At 43.7% G+C, this 20,643-nt stretch overlaps 1 long non-coding RNA gene across 1 annotated transcript; it reads left to right on the top strand.

Annotated features, from left to right (window-relative positions):
- The first annotated feature begins 4,023 nt into the window (after window positions 1-4,023).
- On the top strand, window positions 4,024-14,219 carry LOC309858952. Its single transcript, XR_014308454.1, has 2 exons — window positions 4,024-4,218; window positions 13,596-14,219. It is a non-coding gene; the product is annotated as an uncharacterized lncRNA (long non-coding RNA).
- Window positions 14,220-20,643: the final 6,424 nt, after the last annotated feature.

Raw genomic sequence — 20,643 nt, forward strand, 5'->3', positions numbered from 1 at the left:
GCATTTCAAAGGGAGCTGTCCCTGCTGTGGAATGCCCATCCTTTCCCTCCTGCCCAAGAAGGAGCATTTGGAGTTACTGTGTGTTTCTGTATGCCCAGCAGGAAAATGAAACATTATAGCGAGATGTTTCCAGACAAGGAAGCTGGTGGATCTGAGTTCAAATCCCAGTCCTGCCACCTACTGGCAGAGGGTATTGGACATGTTCCTGAACCTTCTGGTGCCTTTGTTTCCTTGTATGGAAAATACAAATAATGGTCGTGATCTCCTCATGCTGGAGGGGTGTTTGATGTTTGGCTAATATCAGTCGAGTGTTAAGCATGGTGTTTGGGACAAAATAAACCTCCAATAAATATTAATGGCTGTGATTACTACTTGTAGCAATGAAGAGTTTTAGAACACAGGAGTGAGGTCTCCAAGGATGTTCAGTTGATAGTTTTATACTGACTGCCCTGGGGAGCTAAGCATTGTCCTGGGCTCTGAAGTTACCGTGGTGACAAAGGTTGGTTCTGTCCCAGAGAATCTGTTGCACGTTAACCAAATACAGTTTCTTGCTGCTGGGAATCTTATTTATTCTGAAGACCCTGACCCATGTACTGCAGGAAGACACCTCACATTGGTGCGAGGTGTTTGATGAACAAAAAGAACGACAGTGACCTTGGAGTTTGGATTGCTTCCGAGGGGGCCTGTGGTGGTGTGTGGGGTGTGTTTGACCACTGACTGTAGTCTCTGGATTGTGCTGGGCAATCATTAACCATCTTCCAATCAACCAGGGCCTGAAGCCATGTAGAAATACCCATTCAGAAGGTTCTAGATCATAAATCATGGGCTTTAATTCAGATGGTCTGCTGTTAGGACTCTAAATCGGGATTCGTGTTTGAAGCTACTGTATGTTTTTTCTGTTTGTGGCTTCTTGGTATGTTTGACACTATCACACACAGTATCCTCTGGTTACTACCCACTGCTCGGGAGGACCGTCTCTTTCTCTGGGATCCCCTGGAACCCTCCCAAGTGAAGTTGTGTGTGCCCCATAGTCGCTGTGTTCTCTGACTGCCTGCATTCTCCTTTCCCCATCTGATCACCCAGCCTTCCTGCTTGTGTCTCGTGACATTTTGTGCAAGTTCAGTATCGTCCTCAGCATAGTACCTACACGTGAACCTCACATAATTGGGGTCCTTCACGTAATATGTGTACCTTACATAATTGCTCTAACCACCTACCTTATTTAATTGGAAACCAGGAACCTTTGAGCTATCTAATGACATCATCTGACTTTTATTAATTTCTGCCTATTTGCTTAGTTGCCAATTTCTAAACTTGTCTTGAACCTTGATGAGGGAAGGAAATGCTGAGCAGGCAGCTTTTGTTCAAGCAATAAATGAAATATTAAATGAAAAGAAATGAAATCAGTAATAAAAGAAACCCACAAAAATATTAAGTTGTGGTACTGAAGACCATCTCTGCAAAACACTTTCCTTTACTATGAAGATGGAAAAGTTTCCTAGGCTCCAAATTGGCTCTGGGTAGTATGTAGGAGAAACCAGCAGGCAGAAGGTTCAGGCCTCCCCTGGTGTATGTAGTAAGTGGCTAAGAAAACATGCCTTGAGACAGGCGGCTGGCTAGTCACACGATCTGGGGTGAGTCATCTAGGTTTGTGGGACCTCCATTTATTCAGCTATAAAAAAGGAGCCCAAATTAGCCCCCATATCATAGGGCGGTGCTGGGCTTAAATGAGATCATTGGTGTGACACACTTAGCACAGTGCCTGGGTCATCGAGAATGCTCAGTAATGGAAGGAAGGATGAGTGCTTTTCTAATAACTGGAACCAGTTGAAGGTGGTCTGAGCTTCCTTGGGAATGGGCAAGGGAGTCCCCTGCTAGTGGAAGTCCTTTAGAGAAGGCAAGAGGCTCTCAGAGTTTCTGGTGTGACAATCAGCTAGGGAGAGTGTTCAAGTTCGATTCTGATTTAAATACATCGTGGGGGAAGCCTGAGATTCTGGATTTCTAAGGAGTCCCGGGGAATGCTGGTGTTGCCACTGACCACACTGGGGTGGCAGGGAGCTGGTTAGTTCCTTGGGGAACTGCTGCACAAGGTCATCGATAATCCAGACAGAGCAATGAGCTGGACCCCTGCTGTCCTAGAGGGCGGCCCCTGGCCACTCACCTTGAGCATTTGAAATGTGGCTTTGTCCAAATTCAGATGTACTATGAGTGCAAAATACGCAAAAACTTAGTATGTAAGAAAAGAATGTGAAATATCTCAATAATTCTTACTACATGCTGAGGTGATAATATTTTGGATTGATGAGCTTAAGTAATCTGTTCAATTAATTTCACCTGTTTCTTTTTACTTATTTTGTTGTATAGGGATATTGGGCAATTTAAAGTGACACAGGGGGCTCCTATTTTCTTTCTTTCTTTTTTTTTTTTTAAAGATTTTATTTATTTATTTGACAGAGATCACAAGTAGGCAGAGAGGCAGGCAGAGAGAGAGGAGGAAGCAGGCTCCCTGCTGAGCAGAGAGCCTGATATGGGGCTCCATCCCAGGACCCTGAGATCATGACCTGAGCCAAAGGCAGAGGCTTAACCACTGAGCCACCCAGACCCCCCCTCCTATTTTATTTCTATAGGGCAGAGCCACATTATCGCTCTGGTCCCTTGGGAACGGGAAGCCCCAGGAGATTGGCTTCTCACCAGGGCTCTAAGCTGATGTCCCCCCCATGTCCTTGTGTGTGTCCTGTGCGTGCCCTGGAGCACATGTGTGGCCCATCTCCTCCTAGTGGTGGGGGCAGTGAGCAGGGAGAGACAGAGCTCCGGGGGTCTCCAGCCTCCTGTTTCCCTGGGTCGGGGCCGAGGGCGAGGTGGGAGCTTGTATGTTCTCTCCCTCTCATTCTTTCCTAACTAGCAGGACACGGACTGTTGTGCCACCACGGGGGTCATGGGTTTCTACCTCAAAAATATGATTTCTTGGAACCTGTTCTGGAGGCAGTTAAAGATAAAGCCAACTTCATCTTCAGCCCAGAGCTCCTCACCGGATGGACACATCACCACCCAGTATAAAAATGGCTGTGGGGGTGGGGCGGGAAGAAGGTCTCTCTCGGAGCTGGGTTTTAGGAACCCAGACGGCAGAGGCCCACAAGACAGCACCATTTCCTGGAAGGTCATCTGGTGGCTCTGGCTCGAATTCACATGAGGGTCCAAAGGAGGGAGGCCTGTCACCCTGCAAATGACAGGGCCACCAGAGCCGGGCGTTGACCTGTCCCAGGCAGCTGCTAATTCAGACCCTCGAACCGAAGACTTCTAATCTTGTCTCCAAGCTTGCCTACCTACATCCAGCCTCCTCTCTTAAAAAATATATATTTTTTGTCATGCATGGTTTTTGCATGCTTCAGAGTGAAACCAGAATCCGAGAAGAGCCTGCTAAGGTCACCCCCAACATTTACGCCTTTCCTGCCCGTGATGACAGCTGGATACGAGGTTCTGACTTGGGTGTGAGAGTAACAGGCTGAAAACCACGTATGACTTGGAAAAGTTGTTTCATTGCCTGCGACCGGCAGAGCGGGGGGGAAGCAGCTTGAATCCAGTCCCTACCCCTTTGTAGTTGAGATGTCACACAAGTGATGCAAGAGATGCCTTGGTGTCCTGATCTGGAAGATAGTGATGATGACACCACCTGCCCCCCACCCGGGCCAAGCTGCGGGGAGAATTATGGGCTTAATGTGGTAAAAGGCCAAGAATAGTTCCCAGTGGCTGGGAAGGCTGAACACATGTGACCGTTATTCTGAGCTAATGAGGGCTCCTGAAGGGGCAGCTTCTTTTTTCAGCTGGAAGATTACTAGAAAAAAACCCAAATTGCACACCTGGTTGAGTTAAGAGTCAGGTCCTGTGTGGCAATGATGTAACATGCCTATTTTTGGCAGATGTGGTCATTTGGGGAGTGACCCATTTTTCCTGTACTTCATCGAAGTCATTGCAATGGGTTTCATCAACCAGCAGGCTTGGGAATGAGCCATGGGGTTAGAAGGAGACTTTTCTACCACTCCAGGCTGCTTTCACCACCCCTGTAGCTCAAGTCAGAGCAAGGGAGAGCACGAAGGGATGCTTCCATGGTGACATCTGTCCATGTTCATAATGATGACAGCAGAGACGGGCAGAGGAGCAGAGCACGCAAGCCCCCCCACCCCGATTCTCCAGGGGATGTTTGCTGCATCACCAGAGAAGGTGGGAAGATTCTTTGCTTTTTTGCTTGGTGTTTGGCCTGAGAAAGGGAAGGTCGAGTTTCTAGGTATCCATAGGACCTTTGGAACACTGAACGGCAGCATCCAAGGGGAACACCGACAGAGGGTCAGAAGGTTCCTTGTCTGTGAGTTTCTGTAAAAGTCTGAACATGAACCCTGAGAAGTCATTGCCATGGCATTTCTGTGCCACCCATCCAGCTGGAGCAGGAGGCTCTATTTGAAGGAGAGTACAGAAGGGCAGCAGGTACAGAGAATCTGGGGGTTCAAACCCTCTTTGGAATGAGGCTGAGTGTGAGTACAAATGGACAGACCATCAGAGAGGGAGAAAAACCACAAGAGACTCTTAACTCTAGGAAACTGAAGGTTGCTGGAGGAAAAGTGTGTAGGAGCGTGGGATTCTTGGGTGATGGGCATTAAGGAGGGCACAGGGTGTGATGGGCGCTGGGTTATATGAAACTGATTAATCATTGAACATTACATCTGAAACTAATGATGCACTGTAAGTTGGGTAATTGAATTTAAATTAAAAAAATGAATAGACAACTAGCTAGTTCATCAACTGACCCTGTATATGTTGAGTTGTCGGTGGTGGTCGCCGATGGATCAGTGAGCCAAAACAAATGAAGCCAATGCTAAGAGCAGAGATTTGGGCCAGATGTTGTTGGATTAAAATCTTGCTCCTCTGCTGATGGCTGTGTGGTGTAGCTCAAATCACTCCACCTCTCTGAGCCCCAGTGTTCATGCCTATGAGATGGAAGAAGATGCTGACCTTATGGGGTTGTCAGAGCAACTCAGCAAGACGGGACCCAAGGCCTCCTGAACTGCCTGGTTCAGATCTAGGCTCCCACGGTTCTGCCTGGCCCTTGGCTCCCCAACTGCTTCTCATCTTCTGGGTTCAGCTTAACTGTCACCTCTCCGAGAAGCCTCGATGATCCCCAGTGGAAAGCCCCATGCCCATTCCTCCTATTTCCAATTACCTTCTATCCCTGCTCCTAGTTTCTTTCCTTCCCAGCTTGTGACACAGTCTGTGATTTTCTTGTTTGCTTGTTGTTCTTTTTTGTCTTTTTTGTGTGTTGACCGCTGGCTGTCTCTGGCCACAAGAGTGAGGTCACCAAAGGCAGAGGAGTGATCCTTACTCATGGAGTACCTTGATCAGTGCCTGGCTTACGTATAGCAGGTGGCTGGAGAATTTGAAGGAAGATCCCTATCACCAGGACGAACTTCTGAGCCCTGTTAGTCCGTGACTTTTCTGTATTTTGATTCCATTTTAAAGAGTTGTGGTATGGTAAAGAGAGGTCCAGGGTGGGTTTCGCTGAGTACAGGAAGTAAGTGACATGAAGTAGGAGTCTGTAGTGTTAGACAAGCTTGTGGGATGGCGTACGGAGTGCTCAGTGCCCCCAGATTGCAAACAATTTTATTCTTTTTCTCTATGCTCTTCTTTCTACGGAATTTTTATTCCCTTGCTTACAGATACAAGCCACACAGAATGCAAAGTTTAGGGGGGAGAAAGGATGTAACCCTGAAGAACGAGAAAAAGAAAACTAGAAGTTTTATGATCTCAATTTACAAAACCGATGATTTAATTTATAATATCTGTGGAAGTGGCCAATGAGTGAATTCACATATTAACCCACAAACTTACCAAAAAAGTCTGTCTAGGTAGGAAAGGTAGTATCTCAGGACTTACTGGTTTATTCTATTCAAAAAAGAGGACAACTCTTTCTCTCTGTAAGTTTAAATAAGGACACCTTTTTTTCATAAAATCATTTCCCATTAAAAAGAATCAATGTTTCCTTATGTATAAGAACGATGCAACACTGTGGATTTCTCTTTTCACCTGGAGTGGTAGGAAGCTCAAAATTAATTTCCACATTTAATAATAATATTCGCTCTCAGGTTGTTACTCCTATGTATTTCTGGTTTTGAAAAGAAGCAGGACGTGAGTTTAAAAGGTGCATTTTGGCAATGTGGTTTGCTGACTAAAAGCCTGGGGCTAAGTTTTCTCAGATGGACAAGTCACTCTGACTCATTTTTGCTGTAACATTTGCTGAGACATCTCTGTGACCCTGAGCTTCTCTCTCCCTTGCTCTGGTCCAAAGTTTCCTCAACTCTTCAAAGAGGAGGTTCAATCTGGGCATTTGTGATTGAAGGAAAAGGGTTTGATTCTTTCAGTGTTCTGAGGCACAGAGAAGCCCCCTGTTCTTTTTCTGCATGTTTCAGGGCAGTAAAGCAGGGATTCTTCTCAAACTTGCTTTAAAAACAAAACAAAACAAAACACATTGTCTTTCGTCCAAAATAAAACTGATGAGGGGGGTAGCACCTAGGTGGCTCAGTGGGTTGAGCCTTTGCCTTCCGCTAGGGTCGTGATCTCAGGATCCTGGGATCGAGCCCTACATAGGGCTCTCTGCTCAGTGGGGAGCCTGCTTTACCTCTCTCTCTGCTTGCCTCTCTGCCTACTTGTGATCTCTGTCTGTCAAAGAAATAAATAAAATCTTAAAACAAACAAACAAAATAAAACTGATGGGGAATCCAAGTACATGAAACAGATCCTAGTCAAGCTGCGTCAGGTGCTTGCGTCAGGTGAGGTGAGGGGTGGGTTTGTGGGCAAAGTATCCTCACCCTGGGCTCTGATCCCTTCCAAAGCCTCCCTCCCCACACACTCCCCTCCCCTGCCAGGCTTCCCTAGAGTTCCAGGGGGGCTTTCCAGAGCCACACCATTACAGGAGTGCTCGATGCCTGCAGAAAATAAACTTCAGTGCCTAAATTTACCTGCCCTAAACCAGACCTGCGTTGTAAGCCCCTCGGGGGCCAGGAGTACCTGGTGAAAACACTAGCGTCTGTGAAATGAACAGACTAGTGAAGCCCTTTGTTTTCAAATCAGGGGTCTGGTTTGGCTTCTCAAGTCCTAGAAGACCCCTCCCTCAATCCTCCATCTCTTAGGGCAACGGAATGTCTGACTTCAAGGACCCACAGAGCGTATTTTTTGGTTGTCCTTGTATCAGAGTGATCTGAGTCATCCTCGGTGGAAAGGCTGGCAATGTGGACATTTCAAAACTTTGCAACTGCCGATTTCATTGTTTTTAAACATTCAAGGCTGTTTAAACAGTAGCTTGAGTATTAAATTTGCACTTCATGGGACTTGGGGAGAGGGATGGGGAAGGGAGGAGGGGAGGATTTCCCCAAACCGTAGGAAGGATGGAAAACACTGTTGAGGTTTTTGTCTGGGAAAACTGGTTCCCCCCCCAACCCCCCGCCTTCAATTGAAATATTGCTTTAAAGCATTGGCAGGCTTACAGAAGTGAAATGAAAAACAAATCCCACAAAAATCCTGGAGTACCATAAAAATAATGAATAAAGTAGTGCAAAATGCTTTGATTTCAGTTATATTTTTCAATAAAGCTGGTGCATTCCAAACAGATTGTATTTATCTTGAAGGAGGCCCTTGTGCACTGTGGCTTTAGAGTTTATAACAACATTTTGGTGGTCTTACTGTGATATGACAATAAGAAAGTTTTCATGTAGCGTAAGCAGCATAGACTTTGAAAGCGGGTCAAAAAGGGGTTCAAATCTCTCCTCCCCCTTTATACGTCTCCGGCCACTTTGAGTAAGTGACCATCCTTTTGGGGCTGAGTTTCCTCACCTGTGAAAATCTGAAGAGTAACGTCTACCTTTGTGGGCCGTGAAGTTTGAGAGAGAGTGTGCGAAATCTGCAGGGACCGTGTGTAGACACTGGGACGGAGTCTGAGTAAAGATGGTGATTGTGTATTTGTGTCCAGAGCTCTGCAAAGTGTCTGCCGTCAACACAAAGGCCAGTCCTCCAACCGCATGGGGAGCTCCTGCTGTTCCCCTGTTTTTCCCTGGGTTCGCATGGCTTTTTATCAGATTATAATATGAATATATATTTATTGGAAGAAGCATGAAAACTGAAGATGGACATTAAGAAGAAGTTGCCCACAATCCCAATGAAACTCTAGTGTGTTTTTCTCCATAATACATATAAATCTGTATTTTTTTTTTGTCAATTTCTGTTTCTTGGCAAGAGAACAGTTTTATTCATTGACATTCTTAAATGTATTAGATAGGGCTGTGCCTACCATCTTTCTTTTACAATTTCTTAAAATACTTTTTACTAGAAAAAGAGTGATACATGTGCATTGTTAAACATTTAGAAAAAGTGAAAGCATAAGAAGAAATGAAAATATCACCCATGATCACAATACACAGAAAGTCCCTGCTGACATTTAGTTCTATACCCTTGTGCTCTCTCTCTCTCTTTATATATATACACACACACACCTATGTATTATATATTATTACATATTTTATTATATTATATATCTTATTATATTTACATATTTCTTATTATTATATATTTTTTCTTCCAGTTTTGTTTAGATATAATTGATTCATTGTATAAGTTGAAGGTCTTCAGTATGATACGACATATGCATATATTGTGAAATGATCACCACTCTAAGTTTAATTAACATCATCAGCTCACACACTTACAATTTTTTTCTTGTGATGAGATATATAAATTTGAATTTAAAAACTCAAATTTGGAACTTCTTCAATGATCACTGTTGTAGACTACTTTATTTTGCCAAATAGTGCATTGAGAATACTTTCCTGTATCATTAACTTTTCTTCTATGTCATAAATTTTAGTGGTTGATATTTCATTGTTCTATATCATAATTTATCTTATTAATTCCCTATTATTAGATAGATTTCAGTATTTTATTATTATAGACAATTTTATAGTAAACATCCTAATAGCTAAATTTATGCTATGACATATTCGTTAAGTAAAAGTATGATATATTCTTTAAAATATATTTCTGAAAGTGAAGTTTCTAGAGGACTTGCATGCACATTTTTAAACATTTTCCCAAGCTGCCTTCCAGTAAGTTTATAACAATTTTTACTTCCTCTTGTAGTATATAAAAGTATCAGTCTTCTTGTACCTTTATGGTTATTATACTGGTAATATCGTCAAAAGAGGAAAATTTGATGCTAATTTGTCAAAAAGTCATCATACTTATTGTAATTTATATTCTTTATTATTATCATTTTTTCTATTTTGAATTATCTGCCTTACCATATATATATATATATATATATTTCATACTGCTTTGTTGTGGTAAAGCAAACAGGGAAAATGGATGAAGTATATTAATTAAGAATATAGTTAGATTAGTTTTGACAGTTGTGCTCATCTGTGTAAATACTCAGATTAAGATATAAAACATGTTTAACGCTCCAGAATAGAATCAAACCTCCACTATCTATTTATCTATCCTTATGGTAATGCCACATTCAAAAAACATCATATACCTAGAAGTGAATCTAAAAAGGGTATGCAAGTAAAGCTAAAACACATTATTGAAGAAATTAAAGAAGACCTAGTAAATGGAAGGATATACTATGTTCCTTGATTGGAAAGCTCTACATTATAAAGATATTGATTCTCCCAAAATTCATCTATAGATTAAATGCTATCCCAAACAAATTCTAGAAAGGCTTTATTTTCTGTGGAGTCAATGAGCTGATTCTAAAGTTACTTGGATATTTAAGAGCCAAGAAAAGCTAAGGCAATCTTAAGAAATAACAAAAATGAAGGATTTATATTACTAGATTTCAAGACTTATTATCAAACAATAGTAATTAAGGTAAGGAGTATTATGGGCAAAAGACTTGAACAGACACTTCAAAAAGAGGTTATTCAATGACCCATACACTTATAAAAAGGTTTTCAACTTCATTAGTCAACAGGGAAATGCAAATTAAAGCCACAATGTGATACCACTACAAACTTGACAGAATGACTAAATTTAAAGACAGACATATCAAGTGTTGGAAGGGTGTGGAGTGACTGGAACCCTTACATGCTGCTGAGAGGAATAGAAACTGGTAGTCACTTTAGAAAAAATGGTTTGACGATATCCAGTAAGTGTAACCTACGTATGATGCAGCAATTCCACTTGTAGGTATACCCAGCAGAAATGCATATACATGTTCATCAAAAGACAAATCATGTTCATTACTGAAATGTCGACCATCAGGAGAATGGATAAATTGCTGTCTGGTCATACAATGAAATCCTTCATGGCAATGAGGATGGAAGAACAACTATATGTAAAAACATAACATTCAACAAAATAAGCCAGACATGGAAGACTGATCATGGAATGATTCCATCTATATAAAGTTCTAAAAGAGGCTAAACAAACCTAAGATGTTAAAAGTCAGGATAGTGGTTACTCTTTGGGGTATGAAGTGGTTGTTAGGGCACAAGAAGAGTTCTGAGCTGATGGTCATGTTCTGGTTCTTTACTAGGTGCTGACCATGTGGGGGCTTTCCTTTTGAAAATTCATTGAGCCATATACTCATAACTTGTGCACTTTAAATTTTATACATTATTTCTTACGGTTTTTTTTTTCCCAAAAAGAAAATAAAAACCTCAATGGCTAATGCTATATAATCTTTTTGCTTTGTGTTGCTGAGGCCAGACAGGTTTTCCTTTCTCAGGTAGGATTATAGAATTTCCTTTACGTAAGACTAAAACATGATTTCTGGACTATTTCTACATAGTGGTTATTTTAATTAATATTGTCTGACTTTCAGGCAGCACTGTGGATCTAAAGACATTATTCTTTTGTTTAAGTTTTATAAAATTTTCTTCTATTGTTAGATTATTGTATCTTCCATCTTTTTGACTATCTCCATTGACGTTCCTGATAAATGATAATTGAATCTCTTGAATTGTTTTTTTTTTTAAACTATTTCCTTTTAAAATGCTCACCTCTCTATTCTGAGAAAATTTCTTGACCTTATTTTGTATTTCATTGACTTAAAAATTTAAAAAGTATTCAAGCTGCTATTTGTTTCTTTCAATTCAGCAATTGTGCCTCTCATCATTTTATAGAATTTCCTGATCTCTGATATTTTTAACTTATCAGCTGCTCTAATATAGTGTTGAGAATACAATTAGATCATTACTGAAATTTCTTCTGCTTCTTGCAGTACCAGATTCTCAGGACAGTATTTTCTCCAATTCCCCAGAGTGGCTCCCTTTCTGCACATCAGGATTTTCCTTTTCTAACTTCTTCACTCCATCTGCGCATCCTTATAGAGATGCTCAGAAATGAGAGCTAAGATGGGTTCTGTTATTAAATACATCTTTACTAAGTACATACATATTGCCAGTCATTCCCCAAGGTCCTAAAGACAGAACGGTGAACTCTTTACAAACCCTTCTTGTTCCCAGGATGTAGTCCCGACAAAACATAGGAAGCCAGCACACTTGGGACCTGGACACTTCCTGTAAAGAAGAAATGTTTTCAACTGAAAATCTTCTTTTCATGGAGTTCAGAAATCACATGTGCTCTAGGAGGAGAATGAAGGCACATTCCAGAATTGACAACAGAGGGAACATCTGCACCAACTTCTTCTCCGTTAATGCAGCCCATTGAGAGCTGATGGAATTTTGAGACTGGCAATGTGGGTTTTGATCTTTGCAAATACTGGTCATGAAAAATGTTAACTCCAGTCATGGGCAGGAAACTCATGATCCAACTTTAATAACTAATGGGCCAAGGGCATCCTGGAGAATACTCTGTGGCCCACAATACAGTCAGTATTAAGAATAGCCTGTCAGTGTTGTCAGGATTAGTGGAAGGAGTAACCCTTCCTACCATTATTCCTTAGACAAATATTGCTGAGAAAGTTGGCAAATGGAAAACGGGAAAAAAAAAATCACTCTCTGTGATGCTTAACCCCTGATTCTGCCTATTGAGTTCATTTTGCAAATAGTTTACCTTGAAGACGCTTCCAGAATTCTATTGCCCAATCACACATGGGAGATGGGGGACATCACCAAGATAAAATTAAGATCTAGGTGGGGCTTGGTTCCTTGTGCTTTAGGAGACTTCTGAGCCAAAATGAGTACCCATGTCAGAAGGTGGGCTTGTTAGAATCTCTACTGCCTATCAGTCTGGGTGTCATCCCAGAACCAAAGCAAAGTCACTTTTTAAGGAGATTCTGGCAGGAGAGAGAGGAACAAGGGGGATTCTCCCCATTTACTGAGGGGCAAAGTGACATCTTCATAGTCCAGGAGTCAGGCCCATATCCCCACCGATCCAGACTCTCTGGGTCAGATTATATGGCTTGAGTCAGAAGTAAAGAAGTAACAGAAAGTTCTTTGGGAATTTTGAGTTTGTTTTTGCCTGGCCATGGGAGGAATTCTCCCACCGCTTCTCTCTGCCCGCTCATCCTTCCACCCACCTCAACCATTATTTTCATCAGAAGCCTGACATTGAGGAAAAAGTCAATCAGTGCTGGCTCTTAGGATTGTTGTTTGATGCCCTTGGCACATTTCTCTGTCTGTCATACGAGAGACCATTCTGGGGCTCGCCGACCTCCTCTTCTAAGAAGCCAGAATGCGGGTACCCCCCCCACCATGAGAGATTGAGCCTCAGATGAAAAATGCAAGACTTTCCATCTTTTCCCATTTTCTCCATGAGATCCGGCTTCCCAGTCACAGGAGAAACTGTTTAGAAAAATCAGGCCATGATTACCCCCAGGAGAAAATATGTTTTGAGTCTAGGGAAGGCCTTTGCTGAGTGACATTAATTATACTCGTTTAGGTTTGACATTATTAATTAACCTTCTCAGCTGTTTATATTGTAGCCTCTTATTAAAACAATATGATTAAAACAAATAATTAAAGACTATTACTACCACTTTAAATGTGTACACCATTTTAAGCTTACAAAAGGCTTCTATCCACAATCTGATTTGATGGCACACATTGATTCTGTAATGTGAATATAGTACACTTTATTCCCTTTTTTCATTTTTTATTGTAGTAAAACATACATAAAATAAATTTTACCATTTTTACCATTTTAACTATAAAATTCAGTGGCATTAAATACATTTACATCATTGAGTAACCATCACCACTATCCATCTGCACACCTTTTTCATCCTCCCAAACAAAAGCTCTATATGCATCAGACACTAAGTCCTCATTGTCCCCTCCCCCCAGACCCTGGTAACCTCTGACCTATATTTTGTCTTTCTGAATTTGACTATTTTAGGGACCTCATGGAAGTAGAATCAAACTTCTCCTTCTGTGTCTGGCTTTTTTCAAGGAGTATGATGTCTTCCAGTTTTTCATCTGTGCTGCAGAATGTGTAAAATTTCATTCCTTTTTAAAGCTGAATAATATTCCATTGTACGCATGAGTCGTGTTTTGTTTATACATTCACTTGCTGATGGACATTTGCATTGTTTTAACTTTTTGGTTATTGTGAATAGAGCTGTTGTGAACACTGGCAAGACTCATCCTTATTAGACAAATGTGGTTGAGGGACCCATCTTGTCTCACAGAGCTAGAGACTGCTTCCTAAGTCTGACTGCATGTTAGAATGACCTGGGAAGTTGAAACAAACAAAAAACTCAAGAAACCACTCTGTATCGTTAGAACGTCACATTCTCTGGAGGTGAAGTTTAAAGAACCCTCTAGCTGATTCTTCCATGCATCTGGAATTTTGCCCATGGACACCTAAGAGAAGGACTCTCAGCTTGGGCTACTCAAGACCATTCCTAGGCTTCCTCCTTGGGTGTTGGTTCTGTTATTAAAGCCACCCATCCTTATCTATGGACTGGAGTGAATTTTCTTTATATCATGTTAGCTTATAATTTGGAACAGGAAAAATATACCAAAGATTTTAAAATCCAAAATTCAAGCTGAAAAAGAAAGCATGCTCTCGATACCGTGAAGCAAAATGCTGGTTTGTTGGCTAAATATATGGAACTATTTGTTTCTTGAATTTTAATCATCTCGTTTTAATAACACACAACACAAACAATTGTGTGGGTTAATTCAGCTCCATTTAAGAAGTCTTGTTCTGTATGCCAAAGCTTGTTGTTCTGTGTAGTTAAATGTTCATGCATTAAAATGCTAATAATTAAACTGCTACGATTGACTAATGAACTCTGCCAGGGATAAATGACAGTCTTGTTAGATTCACGGTGCAGCGTGCCTCCTTTTATACTGAGAAAGTTAAAGGTTAAAGCGCTCTTGAAACCAGTGAGTGGATCTAGGAGCAATTACAATTTTGCCTTGAAACTAATAGTTACAATGTTTCAATTCCAACCCACTAAAAGTAAAAGGCCAAAAAAAGGGGGGGGGGCCTTGAAGGGAGGATGACTCTGAACTCTATTCATGGAGAAGGATGTGGGGCTTTCTTTAGCCCACGGGGCAGATGGTGTGGCTGTTGAGACGAAAGCCTCCTGAATTACAAACATCCTTCTTAGAACCTGTCTCCCAAAATGCAGGCAGACATGGTGGTTTTCAGGACACAGCGGGAGGTGACCGGCGTCAAGGGTACTTACTCTTTGGAGCATAATGGTTAAACAATGCCTGCTATTTCTCCCAAATCTCTGTGTGATTTGGGGGAAGGTATTTAAACTCTCTGGACTTGAGTTTTCTCATTTTTAAGAGGAGAATAACAATAGGGGTTCTCCGTGGTGAGCATTCGCTTTGTCCAGCTGAGCAGCCGGCTCCCATTCTCGCAGGAACAGCCTGGAGTGTGCTTGGTGCAGGAGCCTCGCTCCTTGGCTTTTAGTTTGTGCCGTGTGGGGGGGAGTTGGTTCCAACACCCAAGCTCCAGCGACCGTATGACCAGAACTGGCCAATCAGAGAGTCCCATGCACCTGGCCTCAGTGAGGCCCAATCAGAACGAGTCGGAGCAAAATCCAGGGGCTGGGTCCATAGGGCTCTGAAAGCTGTGTTAGGTCAAAAATGGGTCCCCCAATAATGGGTCCGTGATTAAAGGAGCAAGACTGATACAAAGCGAAGGTCAAGCAAAGCTTTATTTCATGCTAAGCATCAAGAATCAGACCGACTGTCAAACAGACCGGTCCGGGAAGCCCCCTTACAGAGGACGACCCCTCCCTGCTTTCTAGACTAACTTGTATAGAGCAAAGGCCATGGGGTTGGGCCTGGCCACACACAGGTGGCCAATGAGATTGTAACACACACAGGAAACTCCACAGTGATGCTAGGCGATTAATTGAATTACAATTTATCCTAGTAGACATTTGAACCAGCCTATCACCTAGTTCAGAATTGGCACCCAAAAGGTGCCCAAAAGGTGGGGCCCCTACTCCTTGGTAGCTCGGAGACAGTATGCGCCCCCACTGATTGAATACCTTCACCTGGCCTGACTCACTTTTCTACTTGGGCTTTGTTACCCAGAGCTGGCTTACCGGACTTGCTTTTAAGTCCCCTGGGTGAAGGGGAGCAGGGACTGTTTAAGGGTTAAACAACAAAGTTATCATTTAACCTCAATGGAAGCCTCTGGCTAAAATAAAAACATAAAATAGGTCCTTACAGCTATGTGCCCCTTGCAGTGGTCTAGGACCTAGAGGAGGGGCTGGGAGGTGGGGGGGGGCTGTGCGCAGGCAGAAGGCCTTTCTGTTGAAGACCAAACGGGGAAAGGGGGAGAGGCAGGCTCTACAGAAGCTGGATCCAGCCTTACTCTGGGATTTTTCAGTGACATAAGATAAAATCTCCCTTGTATTCCCACCACAAGCCAGTTTGAGTTGAGTTCTGTTGTCAGCCAGAAATTTGTTCTGGTGACCAAGAACGAACTGTAAGGCTCAGGTTCAGCTTTGTCTCCAGAATAAGGACAGCACCTCCCTTCCATTTGCAACGCCTAGGGCTGACTTTGCATTTCTTCTCCATTGCGGGGGAGTGGGGGGGGGTGGGGGGGATGTGGGGCGTAGGGGCGTGGGGGTGGGAGGTGTGTGTGGGGGGGAGTGGGGTGTTGATCCCTCAAGGGCAGGGTTACCAGATGCCCTTCTTCTGTGGTCTTCTTCAGATCCTTAAAGCCAGCGGCAGGGTGAGCTGGACTTGTCAGTCTTGGCAAAGAGGCAAGGAGGCAACACTGACAGAATTGGGCAGTGAAGATAAAACCATAAGGCGGGGCTGTGGGGCAAACCCTGAAGAGTCCGGGACTCTGCCTTCCAGAAACCCTGTACCCTTTTCCACCTCTACATTTTTTCCCAGAGGGAGAAATTCAAGTCTGATGAAAAAATTAACCAAGATCATGAACTCCATTCATTGGCAATATTCCTTAGGCTTTCTGGTTGACCTTTGGACTCAAACTTAGCAGTGGCCACATTTAATCAACCAGCACAGAGCCTGGGTCCTCTCCTGTATGCACCGTCTCCTACTCCACCGGGCCCCCTAACTCCCAGCCTCCAGGGTTGCTAGCCAAGCACTGGGCACAGAGCTATTTGCAAGGAGAATAGCGCGGTAGCACGTAGGACTGTTCATCAGCAGTCCTCTTTGTCTCCTTCTAAGCATGAGTTTGGGTTGTCTTTCCATCCCTGTGCAAGTGGGGCGTGAACTTGCTTTGGTCAGTGGGGATGTGGAGAGAAGTGGCGTGGATCACTTCCTGATAGAGCTTCTAAGGCGGAGTGCTTGACTTCCCACTTTTTCTTTCTACCTGCTACAGGCTGGTATGTTCCCAAGTGAAGGCTCTATTGCTTTGGGTGCCCAAAGGAGGGGAATACAGAACAGACCCCCTGCTAATCCAGATAGACATGAGATATGATCTAGAAACACACTTTTGCTGTGCTCAGCCACTGAGATTTTGGTGCGCTCTGGTTACAGCAACATTGCACAAATTACAACACTCTGTACAAATTCCAGTAGGATAACCATGATGATTAAAACAGTTATTGAGTGCTTCCTAAGAGGCACAAGCAAGAATTTAGGGAAAGTGAAACAGGGGAGAGAAAGATCAGTATGAAGGCTCGTAATGAGGTCGTTGCCATAGGGCAATGAGGGCTCAACTTCCGGAACCTTGGAGCCTGTCTTCTATAACTTGGGGGCCACAGGATAGGACTCTGGAGAACTTAGTCCCAGGTCTCATCTTCTGTTGCTTAAAGGCTGGCCCAGTGGTGCTTCCTGTCCTCCACGTTCACGCTGCACCTGCAGGGGTGCGCAATAGGACCCCCTTGACTTCGAAGAAGATTCTAAAGCAGAAATGGGGAAAACACCAAGAAAGCCCTGGAGGTAGGACTCTGCTAGCATGCACAGAACTGTCCACCACTTCTGGGACAATCAGAGATGGAATCAGACAGAGTTGGAAGGAGCACGACACAGGACACTGAAAACAGCTGCCACCATCCCTGTCTGCTGCGTTACCACCTCTCCCCTCGGTTTGTGTTTTGAGAAGAGCCTGGGAACAAGGTCACAAATGCAGAGAATGCAGCTCCAAGTACAGACTGTGAAAATCTAGGAAAGGTGCTGCTTCAGGGACTAAGGTTAGTGGGTTCTGATTCACCTTCTCCAAGAAGCCCTCTGAGATTCCCTCTGCTAATGTACTCTTGCCCTCCTATGAACTCCCCCCTGAACTCCTTCTGTCCCCAGGTTGAGCTGTTTAGTCTGCCCATGGCTGCTCACAAATCTCCCTTACTCTGTTATTGTACACCTGGAGGCAGAACTCACATCAGATTCATCTTTGTAGCCTCACTGTGTCTAGCACATGGAGGATCAACAATAGTTGCTTTTCTTAAATGAATAGACAATTGGCACCACCGGAACTGTCCATTTTCCTCTTCTGTGAGAATTGTTGACCCCGAATCATAAAAATCAAACAAATGAACAAACAAAAACCCAGTAAATATTTATTAAGTTCTTATTGGCTTGTGTTAGAAAGTACTTTCATAACTACTTCCATTCCTTATAGCAAAACTGGGGCTGTAGGGGTGAAGTATCACAAGGCCACACAGGTGGGAATTAGCAAAGCAAGGATTTGAACCAAGGAAACTGACATCATGTTGAGGGCTCTTCTCTGTCTCTTAGGGGGCACTAAAAGGCACCAGGAGAAGATGAGATACTCAATTGATTTCTAGGTCCTCAAAAGTTCTGTTTAAGTCTCGAAAAAACCCTCCCCCCAGCTAGCCCCGTTTGGCTAAAATTCTGTTTTCAATCTTGTTTCGTACTCCCACCACGGTCCATCATATCTGGGCAGTTATTCTGAGGAAGGGGGAGTGCTTCCTCAGAGTGAGGGCCCCACACCTTGAAATCAGGCCAGAAACTTTTGTTAGATTCTTTATTCTTTCCAGCATTTGACACAATTGCAATTTTACATTGATTTTGTTCCTGACCATTAAATTCATTGTGTTCTTCACAAAACTCCAAACTCCACAAAGGCAGGAACCATATCTGTTTTCATCCACCTGTTTCTCCATTCATCATGCATTCATCATCCATCCATCCATCCATCATCCACCCATCCATCCACCCAAACCAAATATTTTTGAGTTTCAGCCATGTGCCAGACACTGATTTGACCATGAGAGGTCACAGCGAGCAAAACAAAATCTCTGCATGTCTGACACTTACATTTTGGTAGGGGGAGAGATGATAAAAAAGAAATTAGGTAAATGTAGAACATGTCAACGATTGTGCCATGAAGAAAAATAAAGGAACATGGGAGAGGGAGGAGAGAGTGATGGACTACGGAAGCTTCACCATCAAGACCTCAGGGAAGCCTACAGACTTGCCTCCCAGAATTTCCTTTCAATGAACAGGAAGTCACAGGTAACCACTGGCAGCCCACTTTCTACTGAGACTCCTGTGCTTCTGCTTCTGTCCTTGTTTTGAGAAACAATCCAGTGAAAAGAGAGAAATAAGGAGTGCAATTTCTAGTATCCAGCAAAGTGTCTGGCATTTAGTAGGTATTCAGTGAATACTAGTTGAATAAATGCATGGGTAGATGGACGGATGGATGGACGGATAGATGGATGGATGGATGGATGGATGGATGGATGGATGGACGGATAGACGGATAGATGGATGGATGGACGGACAGATAGATGGATGGATGGATGGATGGGTGGGTGGATGGGTGGGTGGGTGGATGGGTGGGTGGGTGGATGATGGATGGATGGGTAGATGGGTGAAAGGAAAGGTGTTGACATGGGAATATTTTGAGGTGGGCTGGAAGCGAGGACAGCCCTCTACCAATCTAGGGGAGACATGGACTTCAGGGTGTGGGTGCCTCACTGTCGCTTTTGCCCCACTGCTCCTAAGGGACACTCTGGGGAAGATGAGGCAGGCCTGGGTGGCACTAGAGGACTCCCTGAGCCTTCTGAAGCCCCTCTTTACTCCCACTCCACACTGGCACGGAAGGCAAGTAAACCTTGTCCCAGGGTCAGCATTCTGGCTCAAAGCCTTGAAGGAAAGGGCAGGAGTCCAGGGTGAGGCTCAAACCCCAGCAGCCAGGGGGAATTCCTGTTCCTGGACTCACTTAAGTGCAACAAACCTCAAGTGGAAGCTAGAGTAAAAGCTAATAAGAAAGCCACACTGTGTACCTAATGAGTTTTTAAATCAATTATGAAGCAGTCTAATTGATCATTTGTTAACATCTTGAAACTCTTACAAATTAATGTTATATAAAAACCTCTCACAGTCTGTTAACTCCGTAAAGGTGTCTCAGATCTGCTTTTGAATGCAGCAATAAGCTGGGTTGTGTGTGCGCATGTGGGTTGTGTGTGTGTGTGTGTGTGCGTGCGCGTGCACGTGCATGTGGCTCAGTCTGACCATACTGAAATCAGCGGTTCTGCCTTTGGATGGCGTCCACCTGCCCATTCACAGAAATGCCGTCTGGTCGCCTTGTTGGTGTCATGTCCGTCCTCCCATCCAGGTGGTACAGGTGCTCAGAGTGTCTGTCCCACGGGGAGAGGCTGCTTAAAACTGCCCACCAGCTTAGTGGCCGCTGTTCTCCTGGGGGCCGTTAGTGACTGATGACTGTGGCAAGCAGCACAAAGAGAAAGGGACAATGTGAATGCATCCATCCCAAACCTCAAAAGGCAAAGGGACCCAGGAATCCGAGTCGTGAGGCCCCGCTAAGGAGGGACACCAAGGCAGTCACCCAATGCCCGGTTCCCTGGAGAAGTCGCCAGCAGTCCTGCTGACAAATGCACTGTGTTCTCTTTTAAGTCAGTGACGGGGGCAAATCAATGGGAGGGGGCTTCGCCAGGCCCATGAAGTAAACTGCTCAGCCATTTTAACTGCGGCCAAGTCCGTTCCTGAGCTCTATTTCAGGCACCTGTTTGGGGAATGACGCTGAGATCCTGGAAAGAGGCCAGAGGGAGGCAGAAATCATGTGGAAGTGTTGAAAAGCAAGATTCAAGGAGCCAGGAGTATTTTGCATTTTGGGGGGTTGGGGGGAAAGGCCAGTGGGGCCAGGGTGTGGAGAGCCAGGAGCGGCTTGCCGACTCCCCACTTTCTAATCTGCGGACGGCTTTTGTAAGAACATCACCAGATTTCTTATTACTGTGGAGATTCATGGCTGTTTGGTTTTGTTTTGCTTTGTCTT

The sequence above is a fragment of the Mustela nivalis genome (genome assembly GCF_964662115.1).
Source record: "Mustela nivalis genome assembly, chromosome: 2".
Classification (NCBI taxonomy): domain Eukaryota; kingdom Metazoa; phylum Chordata; class Mammalia; order Carnivora; family Mustelidae; genus Mustela; species Mustela nivalis.